At 42.0% G+C, this 18,985-nt stretch overlaps 1 long non-coding RNA gene across 1 annotated transcript in view; it reads left to right on the top strand.

Annotated features, from left to right (window-relative positions):
- The first annotated feature begins 475 nt into the window (after positions 1-475).
- The window catches only part of LOC114032100, a 41,551-nt gene continuing 23,041 nt past the window's right edge, over positions 476-18,985 (top strand). Inside the window, exons 1-3 of the long non-coding RNA XR_003567801.1 lie at positions 476-626; positions 6,402-6,623; positions 9,506-9,747. This is a non-coding gene — a long non-coding RNA (uncharacterized LOC114032100). The remainder of the gene's footprint in view (positions 627-6,401; positions 6,624-9,505; positions 9,748-18,985) is intronic.

Below are 18,985 nucleotides of genomic sequence, written 5' to 3' on the forward strand. Positions count from 1 at the left end.
TCTCTATCTCTATCTATCTGTCTACATCTAGCTATCTCTATCTTCCAGCATTGGATCCTATAAAGCAGTAAATAAGCAATGAGGGTCATTATCAATCCTATCTTCTAGACAAGGAAACTGAGAGATCAAAAAGTCAAGTGACTTAGATGGTTACATGGGGAGTACTCTCCATATAAGTGAAGGAACCTCCATCACGTGGCCTCTGGGATAGACACCCCTGCCCCAGCTTTGGATTACACATACTAGCACTGGATCACCTCCCCGTTCGTGGCCCGAGTTTCGGAATTAGAGCTGGTACTGCTGTTAGTACTGGGATGAGTTGGGAGAATTTGTTTCTCATATTTTTCTTTATCTCTTCCTTCCTCTGCCTTGCCCTGGTGAATTTATTCAGACATCCCTGGTTTGGGTGACTATTTGGCAAAGTTCCTTTGTGGGAAGAGCAGAGGAAATGGGGAACCACCCAGTGACCCAGGCCTTGTCCTCCTGAAGGAGAGCTTGGAGGGAGGGACTGAGCAGTTGGTTGGTGTGAAGCAGATGGGCAACTTATGAGTTCCAGGTTCCAGAAAGGAAGCTCATCTAATTCAACCTCCTCATTTTACAGATGAGGGAACTGAGGTGGACAGAGGGTAAGTGACTAGCCTAGGGTCACACAGCTAGTGTCTGAGCAGTATTCAAATTTGGGCTTTCCTAACTCTGACTCTTGCGCTCTCAAAATTAGGACTGGAATCCAAGTCCTTCTGATTCTAAACCCAGTGCTTTTTGCATCGTGTGAGATGCTCTAGGTCATTTTAAAGCTCCTCATCTTCCCTGGCCCTATTGCTCCACAAACTGCCCTCAGCCCTCCCCTGGCCAGGCCAAGACAAAGAGCATTCTCTGAGTATTCCCTGAGTCAGGACGCTCTCTGCAGAAACAACTGCTCTGTGTCTTGCGTCAACCCTGGGAGCTCCTACTCTCCAGAGTACAATGACCACTGGAGTCTTTGTGGGCAGCAAAGCATATTAGCACCAGCAACAACTTTGACTATCAGAGAGCTACAAGCCAGGCAGGGTAGAGTGGGCAAAGGAAAAGCTGGTCACTTCCCCAACATTATAAAAGAATAGCAACACAGAGCTGGTCTTTCTGGGAGAATGGTCGAGATGATTGAAGTCAGCCTTTAGCTTCCCTACCCAATCGACTCCAGTGGCTTCCTATTGTCTTAGGATAAAATAGAATCTGTTCAGCTTTTAAAGCACTTTACAACCTTTCACCAGTCTATCTTTCCAAGCTCCTTGGACATTTGTCCCCTTCCTGTTGTCTGCTATCCAGCCAAAGTTGCTTTCTTTCTTCGTTCTTACATGTGACACTCCATGTCCTATCTCTTTACCTTTCCACTGGCCATCCCCTACTCCTGGAATGCATTTCCTCATTACCTCCTTCTTATAGTCTCTCTCTTCCTTTAAAATGCAACTTAAACTTCATCTTCTGCATGAAGCTTCTCCTGACCTCCCCAATTGCTAGTACCCTGTCTCCCAAACCACCTTGTACTTACTTAATTACTTGGTACTTTTTTGTATATAATGTAGTCCCTTTATATTTATGCTGTATGTATTTTTATATGTACTTGCTATCTCCACCATTAGAATGTAAGCTCCTTGCGATCTTACAAGGATTGTTTGATTCTTGTATTTAGATCTCTAGCACCCAGCATTTATATCCTAAGCTTAGCACAGAATAGGTGCTTAATGTGTGTTGATGGACTGACCACTCATATGTATTGTCACATCTCCTTCAGCCTCAACACGATTGTGGTTACTCACATATTAGGGATTTTATTGTTGAATAAATGGCTTACCTAGCCAGGGCTGAAGCCAAGCCTGGGAAGATGTAGGACGTACCCAGCTAAAAATATTTCTAATTTCTACTATTTCTAAAAATATTTAGGTAATTTTAAACTGACAATGTAAAATGGGGCCTTGGGATAGAAAAGCATGAGGTCTGGGAGAATTCTTATGCATGTTGACATTAGGATCATGTGATCATTGTTCTAGAGACAGCCATCTAAATCAACCTTATCATTTTACAGATGAGGAAACTGAGGCTTTGGGAGGTTAAAGTTTGCCCAAGGTGGAACAAGTAAGCAAGCATCAGAGACAGGGATTTGAGCCCAAGTCTTCTGATCCCAGAGCCAAGACTCCTTCCATTGCTGGAAGAGGGCTTTTCAGATCAGCTAGTTGAACCTTCTTATTTTACAAGAGAAGAAACTAAAGTCCGTAGAAATTAAATGCCTTTGTCTAAGGTCACACAGAAAGGTTATGAGTGGCAGATCAGGGACTAGAATTCAAATCCTCTGAGTCCCAGACCAGGGCACTTACCATTACAATATGATGTCAATTGAAAATCAAACTAGATACAAACGGCTATACAGAATTAGCCTCTTTTCATTTCTGAGTCCATAATTCAGAGGATATCTAAGGTCCCTCCTAGCTCGAAATTCAGCTTGTCTTGATATGGTTCTTCTGGATATAAATGAAAGGCTGAGCTATCTGTCCACTTTCCTTTATTCATCTGAACCTTAGACCAAGAGCTGTGACCTGAGTTATAGACTCATTCGCCCAAGTAAAGGGACTCTCTGCTGCTTTGTTCCTTTCCACGGAAAACAACAGTGAGTTAGGATAAACAATTCTTGGAACAAAACATTAGCATCTCCTGTAGAAGGGAGAAAATGATACCCATCTCTATGTTGAGGTTCAATATTTATTGAGGTCCTGGTGTTCAGGACACCATCTGCATGAAAGCATAGCTAGTCATCTATCACTGTGGTTAGTTGCAGCGAAGAGGGTGCTGCCTCTTCTGGGAAGGACCCTGTTAAGTATTTTTTTAAGTCAAGTTTATGACTAAAAGATAAAGTAAAGTTGCTTTTCTAAGGCTTAGAGGCCTTGATCCCACCCTGGTGGCCCATCCCTTCCCCACCTTCTTTTGCACGCCCCCAGCTACTGACCATATTAGCTCAGAACAAAGACTCTAACATCCACTGAATGGGCTTGGAGGGTCATCAAAGCCTCCAATAGCACTGCCATTTCTTCCAACCCCTACTGACCTCTAGTGGCCTCAAGGTGGAACTGACTTCTCTTAGGATCTCCCCTGGGACCCTACAGCAAGAATCCTCTTCCTAAAATGGTTTGTGACTGACTACGTGAGTGTATCGGAACTTGTGTGTAGACAAATATGTGTCTGAGTGGCCTGCTTGTTCATGAGTGTGTGTTAGAAGTGTGTGTTTGTGAGTATGGATTGAATGTGGTTGAGTGTGTGCAATGTGTGCATAAGGGTGTGCATTTGAAATGTGGATATTGAGAATATTCATTGTGTGTGCTGTGTGTAAATTATATTCTCAGAGTAGATTGAGGGACAGTCCTGTTCATTCTCCTTTCAGAGTGTCAGAGAAGGGAGTTCAATCAATCAACAAATGTTTATTAAGCTCTTACTATTTGTCTGGTATCCTGTCTACTGGGCTGCACTGTCAGGGGCATCTTTCTGATGTCTCACCTAGTCTTCTCTGAAATATAGAAGAACAATCACCATTCCCATGAGAAAATCCTGGGTTATCCATCAGCCCTGGTAGAGAGAAGAGAAGGGAATAAAAATTCATGTAGCCTATAGAGCTATGCTAAGTACTATTTGTAAATATTATCTCACTTGATTCTTATAAGAATATTATTTCATTCTCTACCCTGAGAGGTAATTGCTATTATTATCCCTCTTTTATAGTTGAGGAAACTTAGGCAGACAGAGGGTAAAGTGACTTGCCTAGAGTCACACAGTTAGTAAGTTTCTGAGGTCAAATTTGAACTCAGATCTTTCTGATTCCAGGTCCAGCACACTATCCAAAGTACCACCCAACTGCATTAGTAATGGCTATAGGAATTGTAGTCACAATTTACAGAGGAGGTGTTGCGATTATAAGGGTAGCACTTTCTATGGCCAGGTAGGTTTTCCATTCTTCAGCATAGGTTAGGGCCAGTTCTCCATTAAAGAGTTGGAAAGGAAAGGAGTCAAGAGTACAGTTAAATTAATTTCCAGCAGCTACATATGATTAAAACAATCCAGTTCTCCTAATCTTCTGTCTATGTGTAATGTTCCTGAAAATGATCTCACTGGCGTGTGTTTCGGTTCAGTTTTTTCTTCCTTAGAACTGTCTCTTTCTATAACTTCACTGCTAATTGGTGTGCCTACCCCCAGACAACCTTTCCATCAGCCTGGGCAGTGAGCACAGACCTGTGACAGCCATCTCACGTTGGCCCTGTCTGACAGTCCCCTTCCTACACAGGAGGTGGATCCAGGCACCGGCTAGGAACTAAATAGAGCTAACGGTCAGTAAGCACACAAGGTTCCCACTAGGCAAGGTAGAACCACGTTGGAACCTCCAGCCAAACTTACTCTGTTCTGGTCTGGAGCAGTGAGTAAGGACAGCAGGAAATGTACTCTCAAACCTTACACAGGTGATTTTTAGGGGCCTTAAAGGAACATCTAGTCCAACCCTCTTACTTTACAGGTAAGGAAACTGAGGCCCAGATAGGTGACATTACTTGCCCAAGATCACATTAGTGTAATGGGGGTCTATATACACAGACCCTGCTCGGCTTGCTTGGCTGATGAAACTGCTCCATGTGGAGAGATGCCATCCAGGGTACTCTGCATATTTGCCAAACTCCTGTTACACTAGTACATAGCAGATCTGGGGTTTAAACCTAGAACTTCTAAATCTATGACTCAGACCATATTCCCCCCCGCTTCTCCACCATATACTTATGTGGATTCATTGGCACACAATCAGAATTCTACCCCCATATCTCCTGTGTAGAAGTCCCCCTCATCACTATCTTTAAGAGACATTACTTTGAAACTCTAAGCCCTATTCCTGTCTTCCACAAAGGGTACCCCTACACTTTCCACCAGAGTGGGCCACCAGAGATCTCTGCTAGAAGAGGCAGAGGAAAAAGGAAACAGGGTCAGCAATGGCAAATCAGAGTTAGAGGGTGACTGAGGGTCCATGAGAAAGGAAGCCTAACACCTCTTGGTGCCCTGAGACTAAAGCTATTTTCCAGCTTCCTGCCCTGTATCTTTGGCAACAGCCTCTTTGGAACAGGATGGCAGATTTAGCAGGCCCACATCTGATGTTTTTCCTTTTACCCAAAGTGCCAGGGCTAATGATTTGAAAATAACAGAGTCCAACCTGCATTGTTTTGCACTGAATTCAGATAGCATTTCTTTAATGTTTAAAGACAGTCCGAATTGGTTTCCTCCTAGTACCCCTTTCAGAGTGTTGAAGATGGGGCCATCCATCAAAAATGTGTCTTCATCCTTACCTCCCACCAGGGGTTTGGAGATGGTAGTAGTGGTGGGAAGTGGTGGAGAGATGGTTTTAGACACTGCAAGATACCACAGACTGTGCTCTGTGCCCACAATCTCCACTGAATGAGAGGGAAGGAAATTCTTAGGGTCTCCTCAGTCTCACCCAACACCCCTCCCTTATTCTAACCATAATAATCAGTATCCAAAAGCTCAAGATAAATGATTCCTCATGGGTTTTAAGGGCTAGGGGAGCTGGGGAAGGACCACTTTTGGAGATAACCAGTGAGATAAAATGAAATGTAAGGTAACAAGCAAATTTCAGGGGCCTTCAGGAGTCTGGAGTCCCTACTGACAAAGCAGCCCCTGAGTCTCTGAGGAGGGTTTATTATGGCCAAGAAAGTGCAATGTACTAGATGTAAGGAAAACTGGACTATAGTCCCAGCTATATCACCAATGCATTGTGTAACCTTATACAAGTCATATTACTTCTTTGGTCCTCAGTTTCCTCATTTATAAAATAAAGGAATTAGACAAAATGATCCCTAAGGCCCCTTATAGATCTAACAGGTTAAGTCTAAGAACGATTCTGTATTCCCCTCCACACAGCTGGTACTTATTAGTCAACAAACATTTATTAGGCCCTTACTATATGCCAAGCACTGTGCAAGGCATTAGGAATATAAAGGCAAAAGCAAAAATAGCCTCCCCCCCCCACAAGGAGCTTATAATCAACTAGAGACCTCCACCAAAGATCACTCTATTTTGCATTCTAACAAAAAATAAAAGGGGTCCCATTCAAAAATTTTCTTGTGACCCCCAAATTTAGGTAGACCTTATTTGATTTTATAGCCAAACTGAAAAAGACAGTGGATGGGCTAAACTAGCCCCCACCCACCCAAATGCATAGCAGTTGTTCAGTCATCTCCCTTACCGATCCCTCCTTATTTCTAAATTCTCCCCTATCCCTTGCCCATGATAGGGGACAGGGGATAGGGGAGAGTTTAGGTGGGAGATAGCAGGGCAGACACTAAAAAACCCCAACACTATTTGTTTCTACATTTCCATGAACATAGGAAGAATTTTGTAATTCTTGGTGAAAACACATGAGAAAGTAAAGACAGGAAGAGAAAACAGGGAAAGAGAAGATGGAGGCCAAGATACCATGGGGATTGGCCAAGAGGATATTCAGGGCGGAAAGATGGAAGTCAAGCCCTCAGCAAAGAAATACGTGAAGCCAAGGACGATCATGTGCATTGCTTCCCGCTGTCTACAATGCAGGCCTCAGGCCCTCCCAGGTGGGTATCATTGACTTCATGCCAAGGAAGGGGGAAAGAGAAGGCAAAAAAAGCCCCAAAACAGAGAGGAGAAGATGAGTAAGAGGCCCAGCTGATGCAAATATTGACATAACCATTACCAGGGCGAATAAAACTCCCATTTGTGTTATGCAAGTGCTATATTCTTTGAATACTTCTGTCTTGAGGAATTCTTTATTTCGCCATAGAAGAAAAATGTTTTCATATTCTCTCCTGCCGCTCAGACCCAGAACCCAGTGAGGCCCTGTGCCCTTGAGAGCCATAATATTATTTGTTAACATTTTTATGATGCCAAATGGTCTGTGTGAGAATGGGCGCCATTCTTTAGCTGGGAAACCATATGGCACGGCGAGTAATAAATAAGGTATTGTGATAGTTAATGAACCTAATTGCCAGCAAAGGCTTTAATACAAAGACTGTGCTGCTGAGAATTTAGCACTACATTAGAGATGCAGCAGAGCTCCCCTGACTTCTGAGGCTTAATTTAAGTTCTATATTGCAAACTCCAGAAAATAATTCCAAACCCTCCTGCTGGAAAAGCAACCTGCTGGTAGACTGTGATTATACCGAATTACTAAAATCGCAATCCATTTTATACACACAGTTAACCCTTAGTAGGAAGGGCTCCTGGAGAGGTGAGGGGATCAGATCTGGTTGAAACTCAAACTCAACCTGTGGCACTGGGTAGGACAAAGTATTTGGGCCTAGAAAGAGGTACATCAAACAGACCTTCATCTAGGTTGGTGCAAAGGAGAGATGGGGCTGTAGACCACAGGATTACAGATTCAGAGGTGGAAATAAATTTAGAGGTGAGCTAGTCCAGCTTACAGATGAGGAAACAGGTTAAGTGACTGAGAAGTTAAATGATTGAGGAAACTGGGCATCACAACGGATAGAGATTTGGGCCTAGAGTCAGGAAGTCAGGAAGACCTAAGTTCAAATCTGGCCTCAGATGCTTATTAGCTATGTGACCCTGTCACTTAACCACTGCTTGCCTCAGTTTCCTCACCTGTGATAGGATAATAATAGCACCACCTTTATTGTGAGGGTTATTGTAAGGATCAAATGAGATAACATTTGTAAAGCACTTAGAATAATGCCTGGCACATAGTAGGTGCTTATATATTATATTACATTATATTATATTATTTATTTATTTTAAATATATTTATTTATTATATTATATATTATTTATTATAGCTGCTTATTTCCTTCCTTCCTTGTTCAAGGTCACATAGGTAATGAATGACAGAGCTGGGATTTGAACCAAAGGTCCCCTACTAAATCTAGTACTCTCTCCATTATGATGTAAAGAGCAGGGTCCTGCCTAGAGCCTGGTGGGGCTCTCTCTTGGTTCAGACAGGACTCCAAACTAAAGCAACAGCCTGAAGACAGAATGCTGGGCCTTGGTTCAGACCTCACCTCAAATAGCAACCCACTACCCCAAGAAGGAGTAAAAGCTGAACAGTTGTCACTTTTATTCCATAAGTCAAGGTTATTAACTAGAGAAGATCAAATCGTGGCAGCCAAATAACCTTGCACAGTGTAAAATGTAAATGCCAAACAGCTGGTGTCAAACTTTCAGTGGTGTTGGATTGAAAAGGGTCCCTGTGTGGGAATGATGCTTTGTGGAGAGGAGGAGAAAGTGGGAAGGGCATTGGGATTGTTAGCAATTTTAAAACTCCTAGAGGACAGGATCCTTTACCTCCTTGCTTTCTAGAAGGCCTTGGGGCCCAGGAGAATTGATCAATCAATCAATATTTATTAAGCACCTCCTATGTGCCAGGCACTGTGCTAAGTATTGTGATTAAAAAAAAAAAAGAGGCAAAAGACAGTCCCTGCTGTCAAACAGCTTACAATCTAATGGGGGAGACAACATGCTAACAAATAAATACAAAGTAAGGTTATATACAGGTTAAATAGGAAATAATTAACAAGGCACTAGAATTAAGAGGGATTGTGGAAGGTTTCCAGTAAAAGATGAGACTTTTAAAAGGAAGACATGGAGGTCAGTAGACAAGAGTTAGGGAAGGAGAGCATTCCAGGCATGGGGAGAAGTCCTTACATATGGCGCTCCAGTTCTTTAGGGTATACTATTTGTGTATGTGTGTGTGTGTGTGTGTGTGTGTGTGTGTGTGTGTGTAAATGGGGAGAGTGGGCTGGACTAGATAATTTTTAAAATCCTTCCAGCTCTGACATTCTGTGTCTGTCCTGGGAGGTGGATTCCCATATGCTGAAGGCTGTGCTCCATTCCAAAGACACCCACTCTTTTTCCCACAATGATGATCCCAAGAAAGAATAGACTCACAATCCCTGCTTTCCCCCATGAACTAGGCAGCTCTCAGAGCTCCTCTTTTCCAGGGATCAGTCAGCAGAGGGTTATTCATCTTTGCTGTGAACTTCTCCAAAACCCTTAAGTTTTCTGAATATCAGTTTCCTGTAAATTTCTGTAAAATAGAAATAACAGTACTTGCACTACCTAGCTCACAGTGCTGTTGGTTTAGAAACTGTAAAGTGACATATATATGTAAACACAGACATTTGAGCTACCATTATTACTTGAGCACCTATAATGTGCTCAACCCTGAGCTAGGCACTGTGAAGATTACAGGACAAGTATAAGATTGTAGTCTGTGTCCTGGAGAAACTTACCCTATCTGACACCCATGAAACACTAAGAAATTTAGCTAGGCAAATTGATTGTACTCAATTGAATTCAACAAGAGTTTATTAAACAACTATGAGCTATGGGCCAGATGTGGTTCCAGAAGCTGGGGATACAAGGTCAAAAAGAAATAATCCTTGCCCCCAAGGAGATGACATGAACAAAATTATAAAGGAAATTCTCAATCTATTGTTTTAAGGGCTTTCCTCAGCTCCTGGGACTTCTTCACCCTGGATCAACTGTCTACCATGTCATTTGTCCCCTTTCTCCCACTGTTGAGTTCTTTGGGGGGGGCCTCCATTTTGGGGATGGATCCAGGCTGGTGAGAAGTCACTCCCTTTCTGGCTGAAGTTCTGTCTCTGTGGAATTCACCACCGTGGATGGGGTGGCATTCTCTCCACCCACCCCTGCCTGTTCTGCAGCTCATTTCCTCTTTAGAAGGTAAGCTCTTTGAGGATGGGGAATGCCTTTCTTTTTGCTTTTGTCTGCTCAGCGTCCAGCGCAGGGCCTGGAGCGTATGGCAAGTGCTTAATATGTGTTGTTCAGTCATTTCAGTTGTGTCTGACCCCATTTGGGGGTTTTGTTGGCAAAGACACTGGAGTCGTTTGTCAGTTCCTTCTCCACCTCACTTTAAGAGGCAAACAGGGTTAAGTGACTTGCCCACGGTCACACAACTAGTAAATGTCTGAGGCCAGATTTGACCTCGGGAAGAAAGATGAGTCCTTCTGATTCCAGAACACAATGCTTTCAACTACTTCAACACCTAGCTTCTTGATTAATAGATACATGTTGCCTATTGACTGCCTGCATTTAGAAGCATGTGTTTTCCAACAAGCAATATGATTATTCTCCATCTTTCACATCTATGCACTCAAGGGAGACATGAAGGACATGGACATGCCAGTGTTTTCTATGTTAGCTTAGTTAGAATTTGAATATTTAAAGATCATAAGATCTTGAACTGGAAGGAATATTAGAACATATCTTAGAAGCCCAACCACCCCATTTTACAAATGAGGAAACTGAAGTTTTTGGAGAGGTGAAATACAAGGAAGCAGACCCAGGAGTTGGACACAGATCCCCTGACTTAAATCCAGGCTTCTTGCTATGAAACTGCACTTGAGAGTAATAGCATTACATTTATTTTAACATGTCTTACTCTAGAATTAATATTTTCACTCATTCATACTGGTCTTCTCTGCAGCTGATTTCGATGCATGATGTTTAGCTGTGCTTAGATGAGTGTCCAAATTAGACTTTGGAAAGATTTCAGTTTAGAACAGGAAGCTTCTGACTAACGCCATCTTCCTCTGATCCCTCTTTTGTGAATCCTATCTGCTCAGATGTCCTAAGCACTGTAGAAAAATTGCAATATTCTTCCTCCTTTACGACTTCCTCCTCCACAGCCTAGCCAAGTACCTTATCACACACTCCAAGGAACAGTCCTAGAGGAACTTCCACCCTGGGGTTCTGCTTTCCCGGCAATGACTCCATCTCCTGCACCACTATTGTAGGACAACCCCAGTTACCATACTTCAAATCACTTCACTCCCTACTCTTTTTCAACCTGCTCTGCAATCTCTCCAACCAGCCACCTTACTGCTGCTATTATAATGTTTCCTCAGGCTCTCCAGTTCTGGTACTAACATCCATAGTCAAATCAACAGCCATGGTTACTGGATGGGCTGTGTCAACCTATTTCCCTATGGTTCTACTCATCATTACTGTTAACTTTATGACCAAAGTACCACTCAGGAGGTATCATTCCCGCTATGCGTGTTGTCTCTGCCATTAGACTCTAAACTCCAAGAGTGCTATCTTTACCTTAATATTTGTATCCACAGTGTTTATGATATGCTTGGAATATTTTTAAATAATTTTTTCATTCATTCATTCATTTATAGTAATTTGTGCTCTAATAATTATAATAATTATAAATATTGTATCATACATATTATTATTTATTGTATGAAAATATGTAATATATTATAAAATCATATTAATATATTATAGTGTAATAATTACTATGTAACTATAGCTAATAATTAGCTATAGTAATAGTAGTTGGGGCATAATACGCTAATAGTATAGTATATAGACTGTAAGTATAATATACTAATAACATAGAATAGTAATTAAGCAGCTAAGTGGTACAGTGGGTAGAGTCCTGGGGCTGCAGTAAGGAAGAGCTGAGTTAAATCCAACCTCAGATACTAACTGTATAACCCTGGCCAGATCACTTAATCTGTCAGCCTCAGTTGCCTCATCTGTAAAATGAGAATAATAATACCCAACTCCCAGAGTTGTTGTGAGAGTCAAGCATGGTAATATTTGTAAAGTGTTTTGCAAACTTTAAAGAGTGTTTATAAATGCTAGCTACTGTGCTTAGATAAAAGTTATTTTACAAGAGTTCTTCAATCTCTTTTCCAGCTAAGCATTTTGATTGCAGAGACAGTCTTCCACTTCGTTTTTTAAAAAATCTCTTCTCCAATTCCCCCACCCCCAGACCACCTGTACCTTCTTAGAACAAAGCTCTTTACCTAAAGAAAGCTGCTTACTAAATGTTGTTGACTGTATGAAATTTCCGTGTCTGTTCCCAACTTGATCTTCAGCATTTAAGAGAGGGGGAAGGGGCAGAACCAGAAGGCCCTATCAATTTTATAGACTGGGAAGCTGATTTCTAGAGAAAGGGAAGTCTATGAGAATTAGAAAGGCACCCTAGTTCTCCTGGCACCCTGAACAGAATCATCTCAATCTGTGCTCATCCATGCTCTCTCCCTACAAGACATGGCAAGGGGATGGGGAAGATGGGTTCTGGTAGGTGTCACTGATCAGGGACTGCCTTCCAGCATCCCTGGATGCTGGTCCCCTCATCCAGGTCCCCTCAAACCACTTTAATTCCTCCCTCCTTAACTCTTAACAGTCAGGATCTGAAAGGTCATGCTTTAGAGGAAAAAAGACACTTTGAAGGAGACATTTCAGCTCCCTCCCTGTAATAACCCCAGAGGTGGAAAAGTGGAGATTTTTGAAAGACTCTAGGAAGAACCCCTTGACATTTACAGTGAAGATAGCCAAAATTAGACAAGGTGATTGTGCCAAAACAGTATTCTCATCAGCTCCATTTTTATCTTCTTAAATCCATTTCCAAGACATGGAATACTACAATAGACAAAGAATTGGAGATGAAGATAACAGAAAGGAAAATGGAGAGGCATGTTGGAAGTGAGCGGGCTGCAGCACATTAAAAGCTAGGAATTACCCCGGAGAAGTGGTGCGATGGGATGTCATTAGATAAATGTATGCATGAATTTAAAAAGGGGGAAGAGGATGGTTCCATAGCAAGAACAAAGGAAAACGGATGGGCATCCTCTATGTTCAAATATTGTCCTCGCAATGGTAAGGGATCCTGTCATTGACCCTGGCACATTGGGTACACTCTCTGTGGAAGGTTTATGGCAGGACATGGACAGCACAGGACCTGGAATGAATGCTTGTAGATACGACCCACATGAGTGAGATCCCAGATCCATTGGAGCTGTGGGGCCCCTTCCCTATCCTCAACCCCTCCTTCAGGCAGCCAGTGCTCTTCAGCTGATTTCCTCCTCCTCCTCCTCACAAAGTAAAAACTTGATCTCTGGAAAGGGTCTGATAGCAGTCTTTTACGCCCTACAATGAAATTTGAATCAACTATTTCCCTTAAGGAAATTGTATTTTAAGCTTTTTATCCTGATATGTAATAAAAGGCTTTGTACCCCCTTCTCTCTCAACTCCACAACCCCCCCCCAATTTTTTAGCTTTATAGAGCCAATGGGCTAAGGGGTTTTCTGAGAAACAGACAGCCTCTCCAGCACCCCAAAATTGCTTCCTATAGCAAGAACATGCTGATAAATGTTTAACAACTGAATCCATGGGAAAATAAATGCAGTACACATTTTTAAGTTTAATCTGCATTATTAAAATTTTCTCCATTATTTTCTTAAGACTAGACAATCAACAAAACAACAAATCAAGCCCTGATTTGTGACATTTATTGGTTTCTGAAGTATAAATGCTCAAGCTGAAAATTTAACAATTGACTCTTAGGAGCCTATATGAGTGGCTTCCAAGTACATCCCTGCCTATAAGCCACCATCTTGTGTGCCTATATATAAGGTTTGCCCTTTTTTGGGGGCATCAGAACTTTGCTTCCATGGGAAATTCAGAACTGAGGGACACTTTTCAATGGACTGGGATAGATTCAGTCAGGACGGATGCATTACCAATGGATGTGCCCTATACACATAAGCATGGCAGTAGGAGCTGAGAACCAGTATAGGGCTTTGAGAGTATAAGCATGTCTGTTGAGTGGTAGAACATGGGATTTAAGTTCCTCAAAAGCTAGGAACCCATCTTATCTTGATATTGAAATTGCTAGGAGCCAGGACTCTGAAGCCCCTCAGCAAATGCCTGTTGGCAGCTTGTAGAACAATAACTTCCAGAGGAGTCTGATTGTGAGGAGGGGAAGAAGAGTCAGCACCAGAAGCTAGTAGGGCAACTCTGATACAAGCCCTGTCACTTTGGGTAAATTCTCTTAACCTCTCTGAGGCTGCTTCCTAATCCATAAAATGGGGATACTAATACTTGCTAGAGGCATCTGGTGACACAGTCTATAAAACAATAGGCCTGGAGTTAGGAAGACTGGCATTCAAATCTGACCTCAGACACTTACTTACTGTATGACCCTGGGCAAGTCACTTAACCCCATTGCCTAGCCAAAAAAAAAGAGTTCCCAGGCATGATTTAAGTCTCACTTCTGCCTCAGAGAGTGTGATAATACCAAATGGAGACTGTTTGTCCCCCTGAGTCACAAATCCCAGGAGAACAGTCAGTTTTCAAATCCTTGTTATAAATACAAATAGAAAATCAGGGACAGATTTAAAAGACAATAAAAATCCCTGCCTAGATCCCAGATTTCTTGGTTCTAAAATAAGTATTCTGCCCAAGTTAGGTAGGAAAAAAGAGAAATAAAGTCCAAAGAGCAAGTATTTAGCAGACCAAAGTTCAAGTATTGTTGTTTTCTAGTTCTGTGACTTTGGGAAGTCACTTCCCTCAATTTCCTAATCTGTAAAATGAAGGTGTTGGACGAGATGGTATCTTAGGCATCTTCCACTTCTAACATTCTGTGATTTTATTCACTGGGGTTAAATCAGGAAGGCTGAGAGAGTAGGGTAGTGGCAAATTGTAAATGTAAACTTAGAGGGACAGAGAGAAGCAGAGAGTTAATGAGTCTTACTGAGCACCTACTGGGTGGAGCATATTCTTTGTCCCTGGGTGGAGGCTTGGTAGGACAGGGAGAAAAGAAAATACAAAAGAAATATGGCAGGCCTTATTCTTTTACATCAACCAGATGGCTAGATGAGATGACCTCTAAGAGATCTCCATTTCCAAGATTCTTGAGAAAATGGTCATTTATTTAAAAATAAATTATGAAGGTATATCAAGAAGTCTATATTAATATAGTATAAACTTACTAGAATAAGTATATAGGGCACATAGAGTAAAGAAGAAATCAGGAATGGAAAGAGTAGTATGTAGTTGGAAAAAGAACCTTGGCTAAAAGTTATAAGATCAGTTCAGTAATTCAGTTCAATTCAATAAGCACTTATTAAGTGTCTACTATGTGCCACACACTAGATCTATGTTCCAGCCTTGACTCTGCTTTTAACTATGTAACCTTGGGCTAGTCATTCCTTTTTTCTGAGCCTCAAATTTTTCATTTGTAAATTGAGGGGTTGAATTAGACTATATCTAAGCCCTTCCCCACCCTCCAGGAGTCTATGGAAGCACCTCACTATGTTTTACACATTTTTAATGCATGTGTTATATAACATTAGCTACTTGTCATTTAGAACCCAACTCCTGTCATGATAGACCCACGTACAGTTTTAGGGCCTCTCTCACAGAAGCTCTCTGATTTGTGCCACCATCCCGAGAAACCTGAGGACTGCCAATGTCTGACTCATTTGCTTATCCCAAAGAGGGCCTTCAGCTAGGGGAGGCAGTATTGTACATTGGAAGGAACATTATCTTTGAAGTCAAAGGACCTGGATTTGAATTCTGGCTTTGTCACAAACTACATGTGTGAACTTAGACAAGATGACTTCTGAGGTCCCTTCAAACTCTGAATTTATAATCCTGTGACTCCCACTAAAAGTATTCAGGCTAATAAAGCATTGACCACAGGACAGGTTTTATTTAACTAAACAAAATACAAGAGAAACTCATAGCTAAGCCCACAGAGAGTCAAGAAAACTAGCTCCTCCCTCTCCACACACACATCCTACCCCTTCTCATAAGGACAGATATGGTCCTTCTGACATAGTGTTGGCCCATGTGACTGAAGGTTGTTAGGGAATCAGTCAATCATCCTATCCTGGTGAGTCCCACCTTCCCCATCAGAAAAGAATTAAGGGATACCAGAGAAATGACCTTCTTTGCCAGACTTGCAAAATCTATGCAACTCACAGTAGTATGGAAAGGCAAGGTCCAGGTGCCATGGCAAAATGCTATTTTACATCATGGTTCTATGCTTTGCTGCTCCTTAAAGTACATGGTTCCCTGCTCCTTCAACTCTCTCTCTTTGTCTCTGTCTCTCTTCCCTCCTCTCCTCTTCCTCCATTTCTTCTCCTGCTCCTCCTCCTCCTCCTCCTTCTTCTTCTTCTTCTCCTTCTCCCCCCCCTTTTTCTCTCCCTCCCTTCCTCCCTCCATGGAAAGTGAAATAGGAAACCTGGGTTCTCCTCCTGGTCTCCTACTAAATATCTGTGTGAGGTTAATCAGGGAAGGCTTCCTGGAAAAGGGTACAAGTCAAGTATATATATATTTATCAAGTACCTTAGCATGTGCCTAAACCTGTACTATAAGAGTATATACATATACACATATATGTTTATGTATATGGACTATATATATATGTATGTATGTATGTATATAGTGTGTATGTATAAATATATATATATATAATATATATATATATAATCCCTGCCCTTGAAGATAAGATATTAATGTCCAACTGAGAAGAGGAAATTTACGCAAAATACCTAGAGGACAAAACAAGTCATTAAAACACTAAGTGCTAATGTTTTTCAGAGTCTCACTATTCTCTAGCTATTATTTTCTCCAAGGAAAAAATAGAAGGAATTTATACCATTAGGGGAGGGAGATGGAGGAGTCAGGGGATTGAAGATGGAGTTAGAGGATGAAAGGCATCTTAGGAAAGCTGCTTTTCCAAGGCCAGAGACTGCTTTGACTCTCAGATCAGCTTGAGCTTGGAATCTAAGCAGCCCACGCTGCCTCTCCAGGCAGAAGGTGGTGGGTGCTCAGTGAGGACTCAAAGCAGTGTCAGATTAGACAAGCGTCATGATCAAGAGTCACAGAGTGTAGATTTAATACTGTACATAAATACACTTTACAATCATTGGGAAGGCTTTCTGCTCTGAGGAGACCATTGGAATATTTTATAGTGATGCAGATCAAGTGAAAAGACAGAGAATAAATAAAGGGGAAGATAATTATTTGATGGAGTTCTTTTAGGATATGCCACAGCAGGGAATACTTACGAAGAATACATATTACTGGAGAGATACAGCCATTCAAGCATCAAACTAACCTATAAATTGTCAGAAGAGAAAATTGGAGGAAAGGAATTGAAGAGATTTGGGCGCCCATCATCCCATTAGCACTGGGTTCCACACTCCACCTTGCTTGGAGCTCTGTGAGCCCAGCACAGCACAGCCCCACAGAAGGAAGATGCCGCCTAATAAATGTCTTCGGAAAATTACGACTGTATCACTACAGTAAAAAGATGGCGCTGTTTATGTCGCCACCATCTGCACAGGCTCATTTGTTGCTCCCGAGGCAGCCTGCCCACACCCAGTAAGTTTGTATCTCCCCACACTTAGAGTGTTTTCTTTGCAAGGATGTTCCTGATGTCAGTCTCAATGTGGCTCCCCCTTCCTGTTCCCAAGCATAGGAAGGAAGAGGAGGAAGGGATGTGACTTTATACCTCACATTCTGGGAGCTACCCCCTGACCAGGAAGACCTGGACCCCAGGAATGGGAGCCTCTTGGGCAAAGGTAGACTCACTCTAGGAGGCAAAGACAGGGACCAAGAAAGGAAAATAGAGACATATACAAAGATAGAGCAGAGATACAGAGTGACTAAGAGACAGGGGTAAAAAGAACCTATGTTGAAGCAAAAACAGACATCCAGAAACATACAGAAGGTGAGACTGAGACCATAAGAAAGCAACAAATGGAGGGAGTTTTCTTGAAGAAGTTGAAGTCTCTTGGAAAAGACCTACCAATCAGATGAGTGGGTATCTTGGGCTGGAGGCATCTACTCACACTTTTCCTTATATCATGGACCCAAAGTCTCAATAATGGAAGCCTAGATCCCTATAACTAACCAACTCACCAACTCCTAGTCCTTGTTGTTTTTTCCAATGTCTCAATATCACATTGCCCTAATCTACTTGAAATGAACTCTCTAGGGAGCCAATACCAATTGATTCTTCTGAACCTAGGTCTCTTGTATAACCTGTGGATGAAGGCCCATCGATTCAGGCAGCCTCTGGCATTGATCCTGCTCCATGGTTTCTCCTTTTGTCTGACCACCCCTTCTTTATCTCTTTTGCTGGATCATCGTTCATATCCTGCTGCCTCGCTGTGGATGTACCCCAAGTCACTGTCCTGGGCCCTCTTCTTTCTCTATAATCTCTTTTATAACCTCATCAGCTCACTTTAATGATCAACTCCCTGCTGATGATTCTCAGATGCAAATTACTTAATCTTTCTAGGCCTCAGGTTCTTCATCTAGAAAACGAAGGGGTTGGATTAAATATCCTCCAAGGGCTCTTCTAGTTCTCAGTCTATGTTCCTATCTATCTAACCCTAGCCTCTCCCCTGAGTTCTTGTCTTTCAGCAATTCCCTGTTGGACATTTCAAAATGGATGTCCTGTAGGTTTCTCAAACTCAATTTATTCTTAGGAAAAGAATATCTACTGCTCTATAAGTGTAGCAATTTCCCATGTGGTAAACACTAGCCAAGGCAGGAAGCTCTCCACAATTAAAGCTTGCTCAGAGGAAGAGGGGAAAGAGGGTTAAGGTTATCCCAAAATGCTCGTACTCAAATGAATACCCTCATGATCAACAGATTGAGTCCAATTTTAAGTGTACTTCTTCATAAGAGGTATAAGCTAAAACTTGTTTGGACACCCCATTTCTTGAACCCTTGCCTGACTTTTTCCTCTATGGCTTGTTTCTTGTGACCTCATATGAGTTGCTCTGACAATGAACTCTGTTGTCTCAGATGATATTATTTCTCATTCCTGGTGCCTCAGTGACTGGGACATAAGAATATTCTGCCCACACCAGGCTTACCATCCAGCATTGAAGTCATATATATATGGCTAGGGAAATAGTATGGTAATTGTGCTAGATGCTTGGTGCACAAAGATGGAAAATACCCTCAAAGAACTTGCAATCATGTGGAGTGAGGCAAGTGCACAAGTAATACAATATGCTAGNGAGGGAAATAGTATGGTAATTGTGCTAGATGCTTGGTGCACAAAGATGGAAAATGCCCTCAAAGAACTTGCAATCATGTGGAGTGAGGCAAGTGCACAAGTAATACAATATGCTAG

The sequence above is a fragment of the Vombatus ursinus genome, unplaced genomic scaffold (assembly GCF_900497805.2).
Source record: "Vombatus ursinus unplaced genomic scaffold, bare-nosed wombat genome assembly UNPS02015398.1, whole genome shotgun sequence".
Lineage (NCBI taxonomy): Eukaryota > Metazoa > Chordata > Mammalia > Diprotodontia > Vombatidae > Vombatus > Vombatus ursinus.